General features: G+C 42.1%; 1 pseudogene across 1 annotated transcript in view; it reads right to left on the reverse strand.

The window, feature by feature from the left end:
* Nucleotides 1-519: 519 nt before the first annotated feature.
* The window catches only part of LOC309546677, a 31,627-nt pseudogene continuing 18,956 nt past the window's right edge, over nucleotides 520-13,190 (reverse strand). The window contains exons 2-4 of the transcript in view: nucleotides 11,402-11,942; nucleotides 3,967-4,056; nucleotides 520-700 (exon numbers count right to left, since the gene is read on the reverse strand). The product of the transcript in view is annotated as an uncharacterized misc_RNA (transcript). The remainder of the gene's footprint in view (nucleotides 701-3,966; nucleotides 4,057-11,401; nucleotides 11,943-13,190) is intronic.

Consider the following 13,190-nt stretch of genomic DNA (forward strand, 5'->3'; position numbering starts at 1 on the left):
GCCAGGATGGCCACCACTCGTCTCTATGCCCTTGGAGGACCTGAGTGACGTCTGACGTCTCTTCCGGCTCTCGGGCCAAAACTATTTTTTCTTTTCTTTTTTTTTTTTTACTTTTGTGTTTAAAGGTAAATTGCCTGGTCTTCGGGTAGTCAATCAATTTTGTTTACAAAAAAAAAAGTCCACACTGTAGTAATTTCACCTTCATTAATCCAATTCCTTTCAATTTGTGTTGAGTCTGATAGTTTTAAACAGTTATATGTTTCCAATAGTCATTCAACTGCATGAAAATCTGGGTGTGATCAGCAAAACATTTGTTTATAGGAAGGGAGAGAGGTAGCGTGTCATCAATTTGAAACAGTTTTTTGCTTTTTTGTCCTTTGTCCGAGTAGGGTAGGTGTTGGGCCAGGTTTTATTTAACTGCAGTGTTCAGAATCTCAATGTTCTGTCTAAGGGGGGTTTCTGGGTCTAGGCATTTACCTAACATAAGATCTGTATTTTGTGTTGGCCAGACATTTAAACTTACTGGAATTCAGCATTTAAATGAGAAATTGGCTTTACATCCCTTATGCTGACCATAAATGCGAGGTGAAAGGAGGAATCTTGTGCCATTGGATTCTGACAGTGGGAGTCCTCTGATGTCAGAATACACTGATCAGCATATGCAGTTGATTGGCTGGAAAACAAAAGTTCTCCAACAGTCCTGCTCAACAGAAGTCGAAAAATTTACTTTTGTCGAGTGGGATTGGCCTTTTGGGGGGGTTGTCCAACCTTTTGACTTTCCTGGGCCACATTGGAAGAAGTGGAATAGCTTGGGCAACGCATAAAATACACCAACAGAAACTCAGTGGGGGGGGGGGAGCTCTGACATGTGATGATGCTCACGCCCATGCTGGAGTAGGCGGATCACTGCCCGAACCCCCGCTGCTCCTAGCAGCTCGCACCGAGGGGAGTCGCCAGCTGGCTGTTTGAATGCAAGGCTGGCGGAAGAGCTGTGCTGCTAAATTCTGGGTCTCCTGACTCCCCTTCTTGCCACCACCATTGCTGGGAATCCCCGATACATCCACCGCCCCATCGACGCTTGGCCCGCTGCATTTCCCCCTACCTCCATCGGGAATAGTAAGCCTGCTTCTATGGGGACACAGGTGAAGGTGCGTGAGAGAGTTATTTTTGATGGGGGGATTTTATGGTGAAGATCCCTGAACCAGCCTAGCACACTATTCCCCTTCTGGATCCATTCCTCTGGAGGTCCCCTTAAAGTCTTTTCCCTCAGAGTCCAAATACAAGCTCTATCCCTTGTCTCTTCTTTTAACAGTGACAGATGATTACTCACAACAATTAGCAAATGGCATTCTGGTGCTGTACCCTCTTGCTGATTGCTGCATATTTTGAAGGCTCTATGTGCTTAGTCATACTATCCTCGACTTAAAAGGACTGAGGGAATACCTTCAGGAGCTCGATCTCCCAAGGCTACCCAGAGAGGAGTTAGAGACCCAGATTACACCCAAAGAGGTGGGGTGGGCAATAAAGAATATTGCCCTGGGGAAGAGCCCAGGTCCTAATGGGTACTCAACTGTATTATAAAAGGTTTCAAAAAATCCTAGTCCCCAAATTATGTGAATATTTCAATACAGTGGGAAGAGAAGAGTCTTTGCTCGCCTATATAACTCTTCTTTGAAGGGGGGGGAAAGACCCTACGGCACCGATGAGTTATAGACCAATTTCCCTTTTAAATACAGATATAAAAATTTTTGTTAAAATAATAGCAGAAAGATTAAAACCTTTACTGCCAAAATAGATACATAACGCTCAGGTGGGCTTGTGTCAGGTCAAGAGGGGAGGGGAGAGACAACTGCCTTAAGTCACTCTTCTTGATCCACAATGATAAAAAGAAGGAGACCCCAGCTGTAATAGTTTCTATAGATGCTGAAAAGGCCTTAGACAGAGTTAATTGGGGCTTCATGCTAGAAACTTTGAGATACCTAGGTAATGGCGATAGGATGAAACAATGGATGGCCTTTTATTACCACCCAACGGCTGAAGAATAAGAGTGAATGGCAGTTTGTCCTCCCCCTTCAAACTACTTAATGGGACTAGGCAAGGGTGCCCCCTTTCCTCATTGCTGTTTGTATTAGCTCTAGAACCCTTATTGGCAGCAATTTGTAAAAATCCAGACATTAAAGGGGTGAGATTGGGAAGTAAGGAGTACAAGGTGGCCGCATATGCGAAAGACGTTTTATTCTTTATCTCTAACCCTAGGCTAACACTCCCAATAGTGTTGAAGGAACTAGGGAGATATGGGACGCTATCAAACTTTAAAGGTAATATTCAAAAAATCTCAGATTTAGCTATGTTAAAATACCAAAGAGAGAACAACAGGCAATCCAGTCTAAAATCCCCTTTGTATGGTGCAGAGAAGAACTGGGATACCTTGGAATTAAATTAACTACATCTCCAGCGATTCTATATATAAGGCCTATTATATACCAATGTTGAATAAGGTGAAAGATCAGCTGAACTCCCTGAGACATAGACCTCGTTCATGGTTGGGCAGAATAAATGTGGTAAAAATTTAATATATATATATAAGCTTAGGGAGAATGTTCAAATTGTCCCAATCACCATTCCCCAGGCCTATTTCAGGAAGTTAAGAGCAATGGTATTAAAATACATATAGGTACTTAAACGCAGGGGGCAGCTGCGTCCGATTTTCAAAAATACTACCAGGCAATCTCTATAGCATGAATAGCAGACTGGACCCATATTAGGAAGGGTAAGAGTTGGGTGGAAATTGAGTGCGCACAAAGCAAAGTAGATTTGGTAAAGATGGTTTGGGTGCCACGAGCACATCGAGATTTGGCTAATAACACGAGAATATTGACTAGGAACACGTTAAGAATTTGGGATAGTTTATGTAGATTTTCTCACTGGGATTATACCTTGGATTTCATTAGTAGATACAAATTATTTTAAACCAGGGAAAGAGGACTATTTATACTTCGTTAGATGGGCAAACAATGAGGTGATACAGTTACAAGATGTAACGGTAGGAAACAGACTGTGCACAATTTCTGAAAAATCGGGGAATATGCCACTTGATAAATAGAGATATACACAGTTGCAGCACTTTGTGCACTCCCTACCACAGCCTTTGCGGGGAGGGATAATATGAGACCAATGGAGAAACTGTTTAGCTCTCCCGCATGTATCAAGCATAGCATATCAAAAATATATACAATTTTTTTAAGGGAAACAGAGCCTGTATACCCGCCTTACTTAGGGAAATGGGAACAAGAACTAGGACCCCTCCAAAATGAGGAAAAGAGGAAGAAAGTTTTGAGATTAGCTTATTAGTCATCGGATGATTTAAGGACAACAGAGATGTGTTACAAACTTGGGTGAGATCAATGGAGAAAACGATGTATGCAGCGAAGTATTCCCACGTGAAATATTTGGACATATGGGGGGACTGGCTGAAGTTTAAAAAAGCCGAAGGCTATGTAAAGAGGCTGGGTGTTTGAGGCTGATAATAGAGACAGCTTAGTGAGTAGAACTACCTGGGCCTTAGAGGCCAGGGCCAAGATCAGGAGTTACTGTGCATAAGAGAGGAGGAGTCTGACGGAGTGAGGGTAATAGAGAGTTAAATAGGAGGGGATTTGGTTAATAATTTTTTTTTCTTTTTTTTTGTGGTTGTAGGGTCATTATTATAGAAAGCTTTAATATCATTAATTTGTGTAACAATTTGACCTATGCTTTTATGTGCTTATTGAAACTCGAATAAAATGCTAATATATAAAATAAAATACACCAACAATCAGGATAGCTCATAAGCAAAAAAAGTCAGATCACAAGTTAATGATAACTGATGTAGATAATGTACCTATCTGAGTAATAAAACTTAATTTCCTTGTAATAAAGAGGGCAACATAAAACTAGTGCTATATTTGACACAGTTTTTGATAAACTAACCCATCACTATCTGGTTTGATGGATGTAGTAGCAATTCCCAAGGTCTCATCAGCTATTGTAGTTCTAATTTTGACCTTCATGTGCTTCATCCTTGAAAATAAGTGCTCACAAATATAGGTGTTGCCGAAAACTGATGACAAGAATACGGCGTGATTGTAAAGAGTTGAATATTTTTCTTTGGGAAGACTACACTTAAGGCCCGTACACACATACCGATCGTCGGCCGACGACCAATCTGCCGATTGTAGGCTTGTTAGTATGATGCCTCCGACAGCCGTCAGCGCACATTCTGCCGACAAGAATCTGTCTTGCAAGCATTAAAATTTTTGTATGCCGACACCAGAACGGGCGATTGTTCGCCAGTCAGTACAGAATTCGGCCGACACACCGCTACAAATCCCAACACGCATGATCAAACCAAATGAGGTCCCGGAAGAATTTTCTCTAGTAAACTCAACATTTTATCCAGAAAGAACTTTCGGCTCGCGGCAGTCCAAGAAATAGGTGAAATGCGGAGCACATGCTCATCTTGATAAATGTGAGAAGAAGGAAGATGCTGCTCATAATGCCATACTTTTCTAATAAAAAGGCATGTGTTTTGTTATGATGAAGATAATGTTTGTCTATTCTATCTGTTCTATCAAATTTTATAATTAAATAATTTTAACTCTTCACCATTATTTTTTTATTTTCACAGCAAAGATCTAACTATTGATATGACCCTTTATTCTTGTATGAATTAATGTTAACAAATTCAGATAGGCCATTTTTTAGTTCCAATTTTCTTTATTTTTTGGATCTCAGAAAAAACAAATGAAAACATTAATACTTTCCGTATTTAAAAAATCAACATAAAAAAGGTCCATTTGGACTAAATTAAATTAGAAACTGACAAACAGGGGTAAAATAAATAATAGGGGTTTACACAAATTAAATTTGCTGATAACTATAATCAGGCTGCCATGAGGGCAGGTTTGGATCATGCTGGCCATATTGCCACTGGCCATGTGGCATTTGGCGAGGTGGTGGTTGTTGTGGAGGTAGAGGTGGAGGGCATGGGTGCTCCTCGCACGCGTGGCTGTGCTCAGTAAGGACGCCGTTTTCCGCCTTTTGCAGGACATCGATAATAATTTTTCGGGCATACTGACACTGCCTGAGGTCCACCTGGTCTAAAATTTTGCCCGTCATATTCCCGAAGGACTCATTTGCTTCTGGTTTCCTACAGGGGGCTATGTGGCCTCATGTATGAATTCCTCTGTGATATCATCCACGTGCTTCCTCTTTTGCCTCCGTTTGGCAGGAGGAGGTGGTGCTGGAAATAGTTCCAAGGGCTCCCCAGGCTCCTGGCTGCAACCTGGCTCCTCCTCAGTGACACTTCCCTGTTGATGAAATGAACAATTGATTAGAATGTTATAGTGTATATAAAAATGCATGTTTGTTATATTATTAGGAACAAATAGCAGACTTTACATACAGTGGCGTATCTAGGGTCTCCAGTGCCCTTGTTGAGGAGCTGTATTTGGCAACAACCCCCCCCCCCCAAGATCAATGTAAAAATGTAACCCCCCCAAAAAATATAAAAGGGCATTAAATGTTTCTCATTTGTCCCTTGTTTGCCCAGTGTAGAGCTCTCTAGTGGGCAATCATTGTCTCAGGTGTGAAAAACAAGAAAGAGAGGGGTGAGAGATAGAGAGAGGGAGAGAAAGAGGGGGTGTGAGAGAGAGAGGAGGGGGGTTGCAGAGAGAGAGGGGCCTGAACTTGCAGAGGGCTTTATGTAGGGCATTGAGGGTGAAGCGGTGCAGGGAAACAGGAATAAGGAAGCCACCTGCCTTGCTGACCCAGAGTGAGAGACCAGAGACATGGAAGCAAGGATGGATGTATCATTTGCAGGAGCTGTTAGTTTGTTAGTTTTTAAAAAAAAAGGTTGAGCCGGAGGAATGCTGAGGCTCCAGCAGTGTTTGTTAGGACTGGAGGTGTGCTGGGGATGCAGCAGTGTTTGGAAGACCAGAGGTGTGCTGGGGATGCAGTGAGAGGCAGTCTCAGTCTCCTGGTCTTTTGGCTCAGCTGCTCTCAATGTTTTACACCTGCATGAAGCTGCTTTCAAAGTTTTACACCTGCATGAAGCAGCTCTCAATGTTTTACACCTGCATGAATCCGCCTGCAAACTGGGGGTTCTGTGGTGTGCAGGCTGAGTGGCTTGTTCAAAAAATAACTAAAACAATGTCAATGTTTTTGCGACCCACCCCCCTTAGCCTGCGCCCCTGGCGGTTGCCTGTCATGCCAACCCCTTGCTATGCCAGTTTACATAAAGGGTCAATTATGGTTTAGCTTATAATTTTGTTACATGATTACATTTTTAGCAGACAATATATAGTGAATATATAGTGAAATGCCATACCTCAAATTCTCCTCCAGGATATCTTCATCCTGGCTTGGATCTACAGACACTGAGCCCTCTGCCGAAGTCGAAGGCAGCGTAGAAATTGACGGCCTGGATTCCAAGGTGTCTGCCAGGAATCGCAGGTTATCAAAATACCACAGCCGTGGTACATGTACATTCTGTGCAGCTGCTCCAGACTGGGTGGACTCTTCAATTTTTTTAACCTCCCGCCTGTAGGCAGTGCGAATACTGTTTATTTTTTTGCGTATATACTCTGCATTTGCTGCAGGACAGGCGGGCTTGTAGAAGGCCACTAAATGTTCAATGGCCTGTTTTTTTAGGTGCTTATTTTTATATTCAGCCGACTTGACTTTCCACAAACAGGGCAGTTGCCTGAATTCATCAATGAAACTGATGAGAAAATTATGGCTGGTGTAATTGTCCACCATTTTGCAAGACAGTATATGCCTGCAAGACACAACACAACACAAAACATATTAAAATAGCATGTATTTTGGGACATAATAAAGATATTCATAGTAAAAGCTGTAAAGGGCCAAAACACACACTTTCTAATAAAATACCTTTGTTTGTGGGGAAAAGTCGTGATTCGCCGTTCGATCGTGCTCCAACCCTCGATATGTCCGCTAGCGAATCGTCGGCCGAAAGATCTGGCGTCATTTAAATACAGCGCATGCGTCAACTCCTCCTCCAGTGGCGGGCTTGTGCAGGGGTGTGTACGTGCCGAAGATCAGGCCTACATGCGACACTCACACCTGAAGCAGTGGAACAATCTTTTAATCAAGAATAATGTCTGAAAGATCTCAGAGTTCATCAAGTGGGGGCCGAAGTGATTGGGCCACCAGAAAATCCAGGGCTACACCCATGACAAAGGCAGAAATGGTGGAGATGGTCTCCATTTTAGAAAAAATGGACTATGATGGGGAGTTGGCAAATTACGAGCGGCCCAATGCCAGGAAAGATGGCATCATGGATAAGGTGGTGGCCTGTTTGCTAAAAAAATTCGGTGTGGAGCGATCGAAAGATCAGATTCGGAAACGGTGGTCCGACCTGAAACACCGTGAGCAGGATCAGCTTTCCCAAATCCATCGGATTTTGAAAAAAAGTATGTTTTTTTTTTTTTTTTTTTTTTTAGACATGCAATATGTTTTTTATAATTTTGTGTATGTTGTATTAACATGTCTAGATTATAATGTCTATGTAAAAAGTTAGATTACTCATTTTAGTTGTCATGTCATGATTAGATCGATCTATTGTTGATGTTTTAGTATATGACATTAAAAGTCAGGAAGCCATAGTTAAAAATATATGTATTGTGTTGCAACGAACGTTCTTTCCCGCACAAATCTTCTCTGCAAACATTCCTATTAATCACAGATTATTATTCAAACCTTTAAATAGGAGAAAAACGAAAACTCTGTGCCAAACAATGGGAAAGGAGGAGGAGAGGTTTGGCAGCTCCATCTGCAGTTGCGGAAGAAGATGAGGACATGGGCCCAGATGGTGGCACAGATTCGACTAAAGGTAATTGGTTCCTATGCACTGTCAAACATTAATGTACCATATTTTTCGTAGATAACCATGTACATGTCTTCATATTTGTTACTAAAAGAGCTATCAAGCAGGGCACCATGTCCTAACAAATGTACCTCTTGTGACTTTTATGATATGGCCAATTTTTTGTATTATGTAGATGAAGACATTATTCCTGAGGTGATTCTGGTGGAGACAACAAGTGACCAGACACCAGAGCAACAAGAAGGTTGGTAGGCACAGATTTTTGTGTAGTGGGATCATAGAAATATGTGTATTTGCAATGATTGTTTAACCTTATATTCCTATATTCCCTTACAAATTTACATTGCAGATGTTGCGTCATGCGAGGATGTGGCATCCCCAGCCAGGTCAGAACCCAGATCTCCTGGCAACTTGCCAAGCAGCGTGGAAGCCACTTCCGAAAATGTGGAGGATCCAGGACCAAGTGTCAGAGAGCCAATTGTGTGCCCACGTAGGTTTTTTCATAATGATTTTTATCAGTGTTATTTTTAGCCTCCAATTGTCAACACTAGTTCAATATGGGAGCCTCTTTATTTGAATGGAAGTGGCACCGTAAGTCGGATCAGGATGCTCTGACTTGCGGGGCCACTTGCGCTGTGAAGATTTTTGAGGGGGAACTACACAGAAAAATTGAATAACCCACCGTGGGTGTCCTCCCAAGTTTACAACCAGGCCTTTTGTGTGTGGTATTGAGTTTGAGGGTATGCCCACAACAAAAAGACAACGTGGGTTACCCCCAAAACCCCTACCAGACCCTTATCCGAGCATGCAGCTTGTCAGGCCAGGAAAGAGAACGAGCAAGCGGACCAAACACCCCCTGGACCAAAGCAGGACACATGCCCTCAACATGGGGGGGTTTTGTTGCACCACACACCCAAAAGCACCTTGCTCCCATGTAGAGGAGGACAAGGGCCTCATCCCCACAACCCTGTCTGGTGGTTTTGGGGGGTCATGCGGCCAGAGGGTTCCTAGGACTTTGGAAGCAACCTTTAACAAAGGGTGGCCCCTAGATCCCAGACCCCAATCACTATGTGAATGGGTATGGGGTACATAGTACCCCTACACATTAACCACATAAGTGGAAGTGTATGTGAATAACGACAGGAGACGTTTATGAAATGTTCTTAAATATCTTCATCCGGTCTTCTCCACTCTGCTCTTTGGATCTTCTCCTCTCCACTCTTCTGCTGTCCAATATTCTGCTCTTATGTTGTCTGCTCTTTTGCCCTAGGCTCTTCTTCTTCCTCCTGTCCTCCTCCGATGCTGTTGCCGTGCATTCTGCCCGTCTCTGGTCTCTGCATCTTAATATATATACATTACGACCATGCCCTCACAATGACGTCATCATGCGTTCACACCCCTAATGAATATATAGTAAGCTCAGGAGACCGGCAGAATCATCAGCAACAGCATCGGAGGAGGACAGGAGGAAGAAGAAGAGCCTAGGGCAAAAGAGCATAAGAACAGGGTAGGTATTAACTCGAGAGGAATTTAAGATTACCTGGACACCAAATGTTTCTCTATTATTATGACCTCATGTAGGTGATTCACATTGACTCAGTTGTTTTTTTTTTTTATAGACCATGTTTTACATAGTTGCACATTAGCCAAATTGACCCGTGAGGCTCTCCAATGCTGCGCAGACCTGGAACAAATAAAGGAGACTGCAACGGCATTACAAATCAAAATGCGCAATTTTGTGGACATGATTGGCAAATTTTAAGCCACAATTTTACTACGTTTTTAATGTTTGTATTGGGATGTTCCTGATGTTACAAATTTTTTATAATGTTTTATGGCATTTTAATTACACTCAGATGTTAAAGAGTGTACCCAAGTTTGGGAAAAGCACTTTACAACACCCTAACCCTAACCCTGTGAATGTTTGATACTAAAACATTTTTACATTCAACAATGTGTGTTCAATTCTTTATTAGACTTTCGTTGGGGGGTCGAGGTCTAAAGCTGTGTAAAGAAGCACTAAATGTATGATGGCTGGCCTATTCACATATTTACATGTTAATGAAAGCATTTTGGACACTGCCATATGCGAGTTGCTGGAGGTGTCAATGAAATGTTAAAGATACCCCCAGTTTTAACGCATATCACAGTGCGATCTGACATTTCACACAGGATCGGATCACACAAGTTTGAAGGACTGTGCGATCCTATCCTGATGCGGCTGAATAAATGCATCATGTGCGACTTTTGTGCGAGTGCAGTGTGAATTGAGCCATACAAACTGTATAGCTGATTTTCGCATGAACATCTGATCGCATGTAATAAAGGAGCAGTGCGCTACGATATTACATGCCATCAGATGTGCAGTGTGAATTGAGACATACACTTTGTATGGCTACATTCGCACTGAACACGCATACAAGTCGCACATGACCCTTTATTTCTGATGTATCTGGATTGGATCGCACAGTGCTTAACACTTGTGGAATACAATCCTGTGCAAAAAGTAAGTGGCGGGTCACCCTTATGCGATGCAGGAAGGATGCAAAGTCGCAGACTTCCCACATTGCATAAGTGTGACTCAACACTCAAGGTACTAGCAGTCTTAGGATTCAATATGGCATTGATATTGCCAGTAGCAATCAGTGTAGGGAGATCAGTGTAATCTATAGTGTATTGCTTGTTCGTTGCTCTAGTTCACTTTCCATTACCTATATATATAACACTTTGAGATGAACAATGATCAAGTTTCACATAACACTGACATATCCTAACATTGGTGGGCAGTGAGAAGGATGTCATAAATGAACACAACATAACAGGTGTAGGTACGTTGTTAATACCCTAATGTATTATATGAAATATATAGTATGGGCAACTTCTGGACAATGAACACCAATGTAAGGTGACATTAGATGAACCTTGGGTGTGACCTAGTTCTCAATGTGACAGGGTTTGTGTACATTTTGTGGGGTGCAGAAGGCCCTTGTATTTACACCACTGGCTCAAAAATAACACATGGCCATCATCACTTTGGATCAGCTGGTGAGAGACTACAGCAAATAAACACACTGATGAATGTATTAACCCTTCCAAAGTCACACATATATAACACATGATTAACCCAAAAAATTATGTTTGCCATATGTGCCCAAATGATTAGAATCCACAATACAGAATCATAGCAATTTTTGTTTAATGTGTTCAAAAATCAGAGATCTATGACATTTATCTGGTTAGGAAATTAGTTATGAAGTTTATTGGTTGTGTGACAGTGATTGCTGCCAGAACACAGCTCCTCTCCCCAAGAAATAGTCCAGATATTCCTGGCGGATCTGACAGGCCCTGTGTGATGCCAATCCTGACCGTCCAACTTGCATTGACGTCATGGACTCCACTTGGTCAGGAGGTTGGGCCACTCCACTTGTACCTGGCATAGCAGGGTCAGTATCCAGTTGCTGCAAAACATAATTGTGTACATTCCTGCGTAGGAAGTTGTGCAAAATGCAGCAGCACAAGACCACATTATCCACTTTGTACAGTGCCAGGTGTATGGACGTCAGGAATATCCGGAACCGGTTGGCCATTATCCCGAAGGCATTCTCCACAACTCTGCGAGCTCTGGACAACCGGTAGTTGTAAATCCTTTGGTCGGGGGTGAGGTTCCTCTGAGGGTAGGGCTTCATGAGATGCTCCCCAAGCGCAAAAGCATCATCTGCGATATAAACAAAGCTCATACCCTCAACAGTTTGCTCCCTGGATGGCAGGTTCAGAGTGCCGTTATTTAGACGACGAGCGAACTCCGTCTGCTCAATAACTCCCCCATCCGAATTGCGGCCATTTTTGCCAATATCCAAATAAACTCATAGTTTGCATTAAATATGGCTAGCATGACTATACTAAAAAAAACTTTATAATTATAATAAAATGTGCCGGAATTCGGAGGGGGGACAATGCGGACGTGCTTCCCATCAATAGCACCCCCACAATTGGGAAAATTCCACTTCTCCAGAAATTGAGCAACAATTTCCAGCCATTGATCTGCGTTTGAAGGGAACTGTGGGGAAAAAAAAAAAAAAATTAGTGCTTGAGCACATGACATTATTAATTACACACACAGTTGTCTGTTAAATGCTTATGCAACTTGTTAAAAATATAAACAACAGGAAGGCAAACGTTTTGATTTGGGGATGTAACATATACAAACATTTATTTTCAACCTCCTATTGTTCTTATATTGTAAAGGGCTATACACACTATAAGATTCTCTGAAGACTTTTTCGTGCAGAATTACCTTTTCTATGTAGTGCAAGTGCCTGCCAGATTGCATAGGATTTGAAAGTGTTTGTTTGACCTCATATTATTTGGTTGGGGTAAATCAGAAGGATAAATTGTTCTGACAATCTTATAGTGTGTATGGCCCATTATACTCACCAGCTAGAGCTGAAATTTACAAACTACGGCCCTCCAGCTGTTGCAGAACTACACATCCCATGAGGCCTTGTAATTCTATGACATTCACAGACATGACTAGGCATGATGGAAATTGTAGTTCCTGAACAACCGGAGGGCCGTAGTTTGAAGACCTCTGAGCTTGAGCTTTGGTATATGCTGACTTTGAGATTTAGCATGTGGGTGGGGGGATGGGTAAGTAAAACTGGGCATTTTTACATCAATAAGGGCTTGTGGTCAGTGAAGGTTTTAACATCATTACATAAACATACACAATCATAGGTGGGAATGGATAGACTGATGTATTTTAGATAAATCATAAACTAGGTAATAAAACATTGGCCAAGGAATAATTGTTTGAGGGAAAGTAATAAAATGACCCAAATTCAAAATACTGTTAACAGGCAATGCGTTTAGGGACACATAGGAGAGAATGGTGGGGTGGTTAGTGGGTAATTTTACAAATGGTTAAGATAATCTACATCTTTACTACTATGTGCATGCGGACAGAGGGTAGTTTACAAATAATGGCATGTGTCAATTGCTGTACATCCAAAAACATCATAATTCGGGTGAAACGACTAATACATGTAATGTAATGTAAAAAATCAAACATACCTTGATATAGTCCTTCTGCAAGACCTTGATGATGGCAGAGCAGGTCTCAGGGATGATGACTCCAAGTGCTTGGGGGGAGATGCCTGTGGTGAACTTCAGATCCTGCAGGCTTCTCCCTGTTGCAAGATACCTCAACGTCGCAATTAACCTTTGCTCAGGAGTAATTGCAAGCCGCATACAAGTATCCTGCTTCAGAATATAGGGGGACACCAGGGCAAGAAGACGGTGAAAGATG

This window comes from Pelophylax lessonae, assembly GCF_965119305.1.
Source record: "Pelophylax lessonae genome assembly, chromosome: 2".
Lineage (NCBI taxonomy): Eukaryota > Metazoa > Chordata > Amphibia > Anura > Ranidae > Pelophylax > Pelophylax lessonae.